This window comes from Podarcis bocagei, assembly GCF_964188305.1.
Source record: "Podarcis bocagei genome assembly, chromosome: 12".
Taxonomy (NCBI): Eukaryota; Metazoa; Chordata; class Lepidosauria; order Squamata; family Lacertidae; genus Podarcis; species Podarcis bocagei.
In genome coordinates, this window is record NC_138137.1 from 33,342,484 (window position 1) to 33,353,971 (window position 11,488).

General features: G+C 43.1%; 1 protein-coding gene across 9 annotated transcripts in view; it reads right to left on the reverse strand.

The window, feature by feature from the left end:
* PPP1R9A (protein phosphatase 1 regulatory subunit 9A) overlaps positions 1-11,488 on the reverse strand; it is a 148,518-nt gene that overhangs the window by 135,588 nt on the left and 1,442 nt on the right. The window contains exon 1 of one of the 9 annotated variants that reach the window (XM_081163069.1): positions 8,428-8,507. The exons of the other annotated variants lie outside the window; for them this stretch is intronic. The gene's annotated coding sequence lies outside the window, so the exon portion shown is untranslated. Of the gene's footprint in view, positions 1-8,427; positions 8,508-11,488 lie in introns of those variants that run through there. 9 annotated transcript variants of the gene reach the window in all.

Below are 11,488 nucleotides of genomic sequence, written 5' to 3' on the forward strand. Positions count from 1 at the left end.
GGACCTTATAATAGAAAACGGATATTAAATCTAATAAAATAAATAAATATAAATGAATATAAAACAATTTGACACATTACTGTAAATAAGGATGTGTATAATGTTTTTTTTTAAATCTGATGGATTTATGCTCTTGTTTTCTGGTAGAAAATAAAGCACAATCTACATCAGATGTCTGCAGAAGTCCTATTTAGTTCAATGGGCTGTACCCAAGAAGAACACTAAATGAATTATCCATTTTGCTCCCCAGCCAGTTTGGTGAGCCTGCTATATAATCCACATATTCTGAACATCGAGACTTCATTAAAAAGGCTTATTAGTATTTCAGAATTGGTCCTAGATTTACTTAAGAAATAGTAACCAGCTTGACAGCTTGGAGACTGCTTAAGAGAGCTCTTTGCCCAGAAAAGAACCACCGATAATGCTAACAAAACTATATAATTAACAATTTAACAAAAAAGGGGTCACATATTTGGCTGGTTACTGAGGGCAGTAATTGAACAATGGAGTTCTCGTTACATTCATTCATAAACATTTCGTTTCATTAATAATGGAACAGCAATGTTGGGAGTTGGTAAAGGGAATTTCCAGAGCGAATCAGGAAATATGTATGTGAATTGTGATAGCAAGAGTGCCTGAGCTCATTAAATCTTCACATAGCTCAGGGATGGGGGAACCTATGGTCCTCCAGATATTGTCGGACTCCAGCTCCCATCAGCATGGCCAATTTTGTGTGAAGATGGGATTCTTCATCACTGACATAACTGAAAACCCAAGTCACACATACAAGGGGTCGAATCTGCCAGTTTCACGTTCTCCCAGATTCTAATTTTCCCATCTAAAATTTAGTTCTCTACATGGCTGCAGCAATTTCTGGTCAAGAAAGAAAAGAACCTTCAAGAAAATTTGTCAGCATTTTAGTTCAAATTTCTCCTGATAAACACTTTTTTTTGGTATGCTGTTTTTACTAATGTACACAATTTTTTTTTGCAAGGAATGTCCACTAATAATATGCATTCTTATGTTATTTTCACCAGTATATGCTGTTTTGGGCACACATTCCTCCAAGAACATGCATTTTTTTAAACATTGCTTTGCGGTAGAACTCCATTACAAACTTCACAGAACTGCGAATTTTAAAGGACAGCTGTGTTTTGATTCACATATTAGTTCAAGAAGTGCAAATTAGGTAGTTGCTCATTGAAATGCAAATAAAGTTGAATTTATCCCCCATTCCTAGTCACATAGCCTTCCCAACCATTTTTTCATAACAGCTCCCCATAACTTCATTGCCTTCATTTATCCCTCTTTGCTATCTTCACTGCTTCCTGTTTGCCTACACTGGCGCAGCACACTACAGTATTAGTAATGGACACTGCTATTTTCCCACGTGAAAAACTGTTAGCACCTTCATGATGGAAGATGCATGAACACAATGGGCTCCCCCCAACCCCCAACCTCATCTACCACATAAAACCTGCATACTGTATATGCACACTGATAAAAGACGCACCCTGAATCTATGACTGTTACATCTGACAATTTATTCATGATGTTCCCAGGTGCTGAGGAAAGTGCTTTTCTGCACAGGGAAATTATAACATCTGGCCTCATGCTGTAAACGTTATGCTGCACCTATGAAAAAGGCAACCAGAATATTCTATGTATAAGCTGAAGCGATGGTGCAGAAGATAGGGCATGATGCTTTTAAAATGGCCTCTCAAAAAAATCAAGAGATAGGAACTTTTGCGGCTAAAACAGTGAACCGCTCTTCTGCAACACCACCTGTAAGGGGCTTTGAACACCACTGAAGGCAAATGCACTCCCTTCTTGATTACTAATGCCTTCACGGTGCTACTGACCCTTCGCTCTGCCTTCTGTTTTTAATTAGCATCATTTTTCATGTAGCTCTACACATCTGCAGAGCTGTCAGGTCTCAGCCACATGCCTCCAGAGAGATTTGTACAATGCTGGAGGAAGAGTTCTGCATCTCCACTTTTTGCTTGCTTGCTTGATCTTTCTTTACAGCCTTTCAAAGCTTCCACAACAGCTGCAGGCCTCGCCAGCAATCAACCTGGGAACAACATACAAGGTAGCATAGCTCTCAGCCGGAAAGAGCACTGCCCATTGACCAGCGGTGACTGGTGTCCTTTGGGACTGGTAGGTTAGAAGACAGAGCGATCCCGTGCAGGTGAGGCCAGAGCCAATGACAGCCAGAGTCCCTAATGGACCAGCCTCCACTGTCACATTGCAGCAGCCTTCTATGAACAGCCCTCCAGCCACTTACGTCTTCAGCATACAGTGGTGCCTCGCAAGACGAAATTAATTCGTTCCGCAAATCTCTTCGTCTTGCGGTTTTTTCGTCTTGCGATGCACGGTTTCCCATAGGAATGCATTGAAAATCAATTAATGCGTTCCTAGGGAAACCGCCTTCAGACCAGGTCCGGGGACAGTCTGTCCCCGGACCTCTTCTGAAGGCTGGGGGGGGGGGAACAAGGGCTTTTCTTCCCACCCCCAGCATTTTAAAAAACCCCGGGACAGCGGAGGACTTCTCCGCTGTCCGGGCGATCTTAAAATGCTGGCGGGCGGCATTTTAAAATCGCCCCGGACAGCGGAGGACTTCTCCGCTGTCCGGGGCGATTTAAAAGCCCCTGGGAAGGCAGGCAGGGGGGACAAAGACTTTTGCCCCCCGCCAGCCTTCAGAATAGGTCCTGGACCTCTTCTGAAGGCGGGCGGGGGGGCGAAAGTCTTTGCTCCCCCCCGCCTGCCTTCAAAAGGTGTCCCCGCGGCGGCGGGAGGTGTCCCCTGCCCCCCGCCCGGCTTCGGAGCACCGGGAGAAGCGATCTCCCCGCAGCCCCTTGCTGCAAAAGACGTCTGGGGGAAGCGGGGAAGAAGCGCTTCGCTTCCCGCTGCCCCCGGACGTCTTTTGCAGCAAGGGGCTGCAGGGAGATCGCTATCTCCCCCCAGCCCCTTGCTTCAGAAGAGGTCCGGGGGCAGCGGGAAGCGAAGCGCTTCGCTTCCCCGCTTCCCCCGGACGTCTTTTGCAGCAAGGGGCTGCAGGGAGATCGCTATCTCCCCCCAGCCCCTTGCTTCAAAAGAGAAGACCCGCTGTCCCCGGGGCAAGCTTCGTTTTGCGAAGCAAGCCCATAGGGAAATTCGTCTTGCGAGGCAACTCGAAAACGAAAAAACCTTTCGTTTTGCGAGTTTTTCGTCTCGCGAGGCGTTCGTCTTGCGGGGTACCACTGTATTGAAAAGCTAGAAACAGACAGTGCTTTTTTCTGGGGGGGACGCATACCCCTAAACGTTTTGTGAATCTAAGTTTGGCCTCATTGAGGGGCAGTATTTCAATATGAGTAGGAAGATGAGAGTGCCTCTAAACATTTTTTTTTTTAGAAAAAAAAGCACTGGAAATACATATATTTTACCAAACTCAGTTCTGTTAGTCTAAGATTGGCACCCCCACATTGGTCTTCTCCAGATGTTTTGCACTGCAGCTCTCATCAGCCCTGCCCAGCACAGAGGGCCATCATTTCAATTTCTGTCTGTTTCCCACAGGAAATGGTGTCTCAAGTTTTCCAGGGCATTCTGGGGGATTTTAAGCAATGCTGTGCCAAAACCTGGTATTCAGTTTCTCAAATGATTTCTTCTTTGGGGGAGGGGGGAGCAGCTTCTCTTTTTCTTCTTCATTCTCAGGACACATTCAGATTTCTTCAGAATTTTGCTAGGTGCAAGGTTGAGTTTACTTTATTCCTGTGAGCTAGCCTTGGGTGGTGAGTGCATTTTTCTTTCTCCAGCACTCAAAGGCCTTCCCAGCTGTCTGCTAGTCTAAAAGAGCCCCATGAGAAGAGTTATCTAACAACGTGGTCCCGCCCCCCCATCAACAGAAATGTGGGAAGCCACCTTTAGAAGGAAAGTACATGTAAGACAATGTACAATCTTGTACAATCTTGCAGACATCTACTCAGAAATAAATTCTATGATGTTCAATGGGGACTTACTCTCAGGGAAGTGGATAGACAGTTGGAGCCTGAAAGTCTTTATATTACTAGCTAGGCTTGCTTTCTTGCTAGCTTTCCATGTTGGGTGTGACAAGGTGCATCAGTAAAATATTCCATAAATTTTATGTCTTGTTGGTTTCCTCACACAGCACTCTACAAATTCAGTACAGCTACAGGTTACTGTCCAAGGCTCTTCTTGTCAAATGCCTACATGGAATTTGGTACGGCCTATCCACACATTCCACATAACAGTGCTTGTGAAGCTAAGAAATGGAGTTGGTTTACTGTATTGTAATAATTCTGATAGTGCACCTGTAGGGTTCTATTTCACAAGCAGCTGCAGAACTGAAGATAACATTAATCCCGAATAGACTGGAAAATGGGGCAGAAGCGGCAAAGGGGAAAATAATTGCAAAGTTACAAATATTATTTTAGTCTTAGAGCTGCTTTCACCATGGTATTTGGGTGCATCCGCATTTCAGGATTAATCTGCAATAGATCCAGGAACTATGGGTACTCATCTAAAGAGAGATTGCTCTGTTCTATTCTGTTTACTGGACACAAAAATAATGTAATAGAAGACCAGCTCTTGCACATTCGAGCACGTTGTGCCTCAAAATGCAAAAAGAAAAGAAAGGAACAAATCTAGTTCTTGGTCTAGATATGGTGGATGGCAATTAGGGACAGGGACTTCTTGGTGGTGATGCTCCAATTGTGAAATTCTCTCCACAAGGAAGCTTATGTTTGGTGTGCCAGCCAAAAACATTCTTTTTATTCTCCCAGGCATTTAAACTGAGCTTGAACTGTGTGTTTGGTTTTTGTTCTGCTATTTATGTATTGCTTTAGATGCTATTCTTGTCTTTGTTTTATTGTATTTCGGATCATCTTTTTATTTAGTTATTAGACTTCTAAGTTGCTTATTACCCAAAGGTCTCCAAGAGATTTACAACAGTTTTAAAAACATAAACACACATTTTTGTTCAGGCAGCTTAATTAACCTTGTTAAGGCTGACTTTGATGTTCTAATTTTCTTCTGAATTGTGTCTGCCTTTTCAGTTCTAATTGATGGTAACTGTTTCATTGTTTTTTATTTACTGAAGCGCTTTATTTTCCTTTCACAATGACACATAAGACATTACGATTTTCAGCTCAGGCTGATTTACACATTCCACTTTTTTACTTTCATATAAAAAATGTACAAAAATCTTACAGAAATTCAATCAGACAATTGAATTTAAAGCTGTCATTGCAAACATAAGAGCAACTCAAGCTGAGCAGCTTTAGCCTGTGATGTCTTGCTGGGTTTCACGTAGGTAAGGAAAGAGAAACAGGTCTATAAGGCTTGCCTGAGATATGTTTCCAACAGTGGGAAGGATGGCAAAATGGCCACATTTCCCACAAATTTTTGCGCTGCTCAGCAATAGTGACCTAGAATTCTTAGTGCTTTGGGTGGTGGAAGTCAGATCTTTGTTACCTTGTACAGATCAGACCTCAAACTCCATCATTACATTGCTGGTAATGGTTATAGGTATAAATTAAACTTTTTCACAATATGAATGTCACCTGGACTCTGATCATATTCCAGATGTACTGTATATAGGTTACTGTTATGTAGCTAAGTAGAAAGGTAACAGCTGACTTAGGAACAGGATATTAGGAACAGACATCCTCACAGCATTATTGGAGATAGCCGCCCCAGTGAATTTTGAGGTGAATTTTGTTTTATGGACCACCACCATCATCTGTCATTCACAGCAGCGTTTTCAGTAGTCTTATGGAGAGTGATTGTACAGCCTCTCTCTTAATTCTGTTGAAAGACCAGCCACTTTTAGTGCCTCTCAAAATTTATTGCATTCCTGCTGTTCACCACAGATCTCTGTAATTAAGAATTAGTGGCTGAGCTTCCTTTTTTCCTTCTCACACTTCTGGTTCTTTTCCTTTTGTGTCATATCTGAGCATTGTGAGCCTGAGGGCAAGGTTTTTTTCTCACCAATATTTGTAAGCCGCTTTGGAGTCTTCTTTGGCTGAAGGCCAGGATAAAATAAAATGCTTAATAATTATCAGGATAGGATGAGGTATAGCTATTTGCCCTGGCAAATGTAAACATTTTTACTAGTAATAGAAGTCCAGGAGGTCTAAAACATGCCAGTAAGAGGAGGCCACACAGGGACTATGCAACTAACAAGGACTTCAGTAACAAGAAGATTAGGGAGACAGAAGATACAGCAAAGCACTGCTTGGAAATACAGAACTGAAACTGAAAGCATAGTGCCTCACAGCTGACCTAGCAACTTCCTGATATGGCAATCCTGAAGGGCCAATACACCACACAGTCATTTAAACAGGAGGAAGGATTTTACAACGATGTGGTGATCAGGATATTCAGCTGGGAAATTCCAAAAACGACTGCAGCCCCAAAGCCCACCCAGTCTTTAAACTAGTCTTACTTATACCACTGCAAACAAACCATCACTTTGACCCATACTCTGCTAAGTGGAAGGTAAGCTGTATTGATGTCAGTGGACTTTACTTCCAATTAAACAAGCTTTGTCCATTTCTCACTATAGTAAAAGAGCAGGAAAAGCATTCCTGGGTAATAATTTCCTCTCAGTGTTCACTATCAGAAGCCAGACATGCATATAGAAAAATCTATAGTGACCTTTCTGACTTGTGTGGCTGAATCTGAGCTATATAGTAATGTTAATAGTTTGGTGGCGTTAAGCTGCATGCCAGACCTCTCTAATCCCTGGATCTAGCAAGTGTTAAAAGCGACTCAAGCCTTCTAATTCTTGGAATACCCAAGATAGTGTCCTGGTGACTTGATGAGGGATTAAGGAGTTTGGTGCGAGATGGCAGGTGGGTGGAGCCCCCTTCCTTAACAGAAAAAGGCAGAGTTTTGAGTTAAATTGTTGTAGTGATGTGAGCCAAAAGTAAACCAGCCAGCTGTGAGAAGACAGAGAGACAGAACAATGTTTGAATTCAAGGCTGCGGCTATGGGAGAAACAAGACCCTTTTGGAGTGCCAATGCTGTGAACAGATTGAATATATGGGTAAATAAACCATATAGCATAAAGACACCACAGTCTCCTCTGTGCCTCATTTCCAAAGGAAGCACGAACCCTGGGTAAGCACCCAGAATCCTGCACCGCTCAGAGACCGGGGTAGTGTGCAACATTAAGAACTGGATTTGCTGAAACAGCCCATTAGAGCCCTTAAACCAAAGCTGTTGGGATCTTGCCCCGGGAGTGCAAAAGTGTCAGGGTCATTTTGTTCTGCTTATCTCCTAGTTTGTGAAGAAAGGGGGGGTGGACCTGGAAAGTTAATACACCCTCACACTTGGGTCCCTGATAAAGCTTGTCAGTTTTGGAACAGAGCCTGAAGTTGGGAGATAGCTGTGTAGAGTGTAGCTGCCAATGCTCGCTATATATTGAAAGACGAGGCATATGTTTGTGGTAGGTGGCATTTTGGAACCATTTAGTTCCAAGCAGAAATGTCCAGGGAAGGCTGACAAAGTGGTGTACGTTTCAAGGAAAACTCATGAGCTAGCTGCTTGACAGCTGACCCCACCAAGAATGGAATACAGCAGAGTGCTGACAATGTCTTCTTTCCCTCTCCCTCTCTCTCTTGAGTTCTTCTGTTTCTGCAGAGTCAAAGGAAGGAAGCTTGCCTTATGCTTTCCTAAGAAAAAGGGCTATGATTTTACACAGTTGTACAAGATGGGACATAGCGTTGATTGGAATTTAAGATACGTTTCACCAGAGTTTAATCCCGGAACCAGTTTACAGATTCCAGTACTCCATACTTGAAATATGTGAAGGGCTAATAGTGCCTCTGAACATCTGCAGAGTGCATTTCTACTCATTATATATCAACCCATATTATTTTTTTATTGGTAGGCAGACTTTCTCAGTGCTGGCTCAATACATTTTGCTGCCTGAAGCAGAAATCAAACTTTCCTCCCCACATAGGTAAGGCAAGCACCATTCAGACACTGATTCCTGTCTCCACCCATCACCTGCCCATCTCACAGTGCCATCTGAAGCGGGTCATTTCCTCCCCATTGTATTCCTTCTGGACAGTTGGCGTGGTTTTGAGACACATAACGGATACCACCTGTGAATTTCATGAAATGCACAGAAAACTCAAGCAATTTTATACAATCTTAGCTCCTCTCCTCTCCTGTGAAAAGTTCATGACCCAAGTAAGAACTGTATGTGGTAGTTATGAATATGCATATCCGTGTTAGAACACTTTCTAAAAGTCTGCCTTAGCCCAAACTTTCAAATGATATAAACAAACATATTAAACCACTGGCCACTGTTGCCTCTTTACACCAACTTACACGACAAATTAACTGCCATTCTAATGCCAAACCTTGTTTTCTGTCAAAGTACTACAGAACTGCCATATTTGTGTTTCTGAAACTCACCACTTCTCCATTCTGTTCCTTGCACCTTGTCTGTGGCCCAACTGTCCTGCTAACTGCCCCGGAACTTTCTGGCACAACATTCTTTTCACCCCCTTGCAAACTGAGGCTGCACACACCCCGTATATTTAAAGCTTCCTCCAAAGAATCATGGGAACTATAGCTTGTTCAGGGTACTAGCTCTGTGAGGTTCCCAGGATTCTTTGGAGGAAAGCCATGCACTTTTAATGTGCTTCAGATGTATGCTGTGTACAGAGCCTAAAAGATTCGACTTCATTTTTCTACCAGGTGATGGTCCAAAAAGCAAACAGTCTCCTATCAAGTGATCCAGTTAGATGACTTGACAGCTGCTCAGATCGGGTCCTACCATTACACAGAGTGAGGCAGCTGCCCCAGGTAGAAGTTGTGGGGCAGGGAGCAGCTGTAAGCTGTGGAAAAAAATAGAAATGTGCATACCACAAGGCCTACCCTGGGCCTCCTAAGCAAACCTACTTCCCTCACCTGTGGTGAATGATGTTATTCCATCACCGGTGATGAAGTAAGTCTCAGCTGCCAGTCTGACCAGCTTTTGTGCGTCAAATGGGGTGGCACCATCTTGTCCTTGACTTGAGGCAACAAAATATTTAAGGCTGGTCCTGACAGCTACATAATGATTTCTTTATCGTACAGTAAGCCCACAATTTACGCTCGCTTTTCTTATGTGATTGCATGATTCCCAGGAACCAAACCCTCAAGTAAGTTGTGGGTTTATGTATCACTTAACACCTTATGAACAATTTATGCATCACTTAATACCTGAGCCTGGTAGTAGTAAAAGTAGTAGATTATTTATTACCCAGGACATGTCACACAACAATTAAAAATACAACACTAGAACAGTTTAAAGCAAATTACAATAATAAGAATACAGTAGAGTGGGCTCTAAAAAATATACACCACAAGAATCATAGGCCAGGGTAAATAGGTACATTTTCAACATGCAATGAAAATTGCACATTGAGGGGGCCAGATGACCTCTGTGAGGAGAGGGTTGCACCATTTCTCAAACGTTAAATACCATGGGCTGCATTCAGACAGCATTTTATTTAATCTTTACAATGTTTCCTTACCTGTTTATTTTTACATGTGATGTGATGTTTCATATGATGTAAAATCTAGTGGAATCTAGCAAATGTTTAATTCAGGTTACTTCCATTAAAAACAAACAAACAGTTTCAACCCTGTTAACAAAAAAATTGCAGGCATTTTGCATTGACAAAATTTGGGGCATATACAAGCCACAGTTCCACAATACCACAAGGTACTAAGTATGAAAGGAACATCAGAAACTGGAACAGAAGCGCCAGCATTATAACCAGTAAAACTATTGCAATTCTCTCCCTCTCCCCCCCCCCCACTCCTCCTGCGTGTAGCCATAGTCTTATCAAGACATAGCTTCCCTCTCTCAATGATGTCTAGCTGCTCTGTAGGACTTATACCCCACAGCAGTCAAAGCCAGCAGTTATGGAGGTCTAGCTGAGCTGTAACAATTAAAGACCTATGGAATAGGGCAGGTTCTTCTTCTTATTTGAAATTTCTTAATGTTACCCTTAACTCTACCAATAGACACTGCACTTTTCCCATGTACACTTCTGAAACATATCCTACACATTTGGGATGTGTTGAGTAGGCCAATACTTAGAATAAATTACAGAGGCCAAAAGAAGCCAAACGTTTTAGGGCAAGTTGTATATTTGAATGCAGAATGTGGTACTTCTGAACGTGCATTGTTAAACACTACAATAACTCACCTTGAATCTAACAAGGTTGAAGTAGTCAACAAGTGTCCTTTTCTGTTTCCAGGAAAACAATTGGCTTCCTTTTTTGCAGTCATATATGCACACCACATAATTGTTTTCTACAGACCTCACATTTCACAAAATGCTTTTAGTAAAGATTGAGTGGCAACAATAATTTCAACTTCCAAATTAGTGGCTTGTTTGCATTATGCATTGTTGAGGGCAGAGCAAAAGCAAAAGGAACAAAACAACAACAACACCCCACAAATATTTGTATTCTTGGTAAATGAAATTTTTCTTAGCCCCATGCAGGTGTTTGCTGACCAGAAACATTTAAGGATATTTTCATGCATCATTCAGGCTCAATTCATACTGATGTTCTGGTTTGCCATAATGTGGGTTGTTGTTCCTGGTAATTACTGCATTAATAAGGAAGGCTCATCTACTTCTTTTACCATAGGCACAAGCTGGAGGGCACAGTTTGATTTCACTGCAAATAGCAGAGGGTCATGGACAGCCCAAAACACTTTGCTGCCTGAGGCAAAGAGCAAAATAGCACACACACCTTGATTTCATACACAGAAGGCAGCTACACACTTTCATACACAGCCTGGCAGTTGCATGTGAGGGGATAGTATCCTCCAGGACACCCATGGGTGGTAGACTGGCTTAGGAAGTGCAAGGTAGGTCACGTGACAGTCACAGCTCTGTCCTTCAGCACCATGCCAGGGTTCCCTGGCCCAAATCATCTCCCCCCTGAAAGGGCTGTAGCGTAGAAATTCGATTCAGTTTGCATTTAAATGTGGATTTACCCAATTCACACTTTCCAAAACAATACATAAACCAAGACACAGCCATCCTTTGAAATTCACACTCCTCTGAATTTGGCAATGCAGTTCTCCTGCCAAGCAATGTGTTTTGGGGTAAAGGTAAAGGGACCCCTGACCGTCAGGTCCAGTCGTGGCCGATTCTGGGGTTCTGGCGCTCATCTCGCTTTACTGGCCGAGGGAGCCGGCGTACAGCTTCCGGGTCATGTGGCCAGCATGACTAAGCCGCTTCTGGCGAACCAAAGCAGCGCATGGAAATGCCGTTTACCTTCCCGCCGGAAGGAATTTATCTACTTGCACTTTGACGTGCTTTCGAACTGCTAGGTGGGCAGGAGCTGGGACCGAGCAAAGGGACCTCACCCCGTTGTGGGGATTCGAGCTGCCGACCTTCCGATCGGCAAGCCCTAGGCTCTGTGGTTTAACCCACAGCGCAAAAAGGCATATGTTAAAGAAAATAAC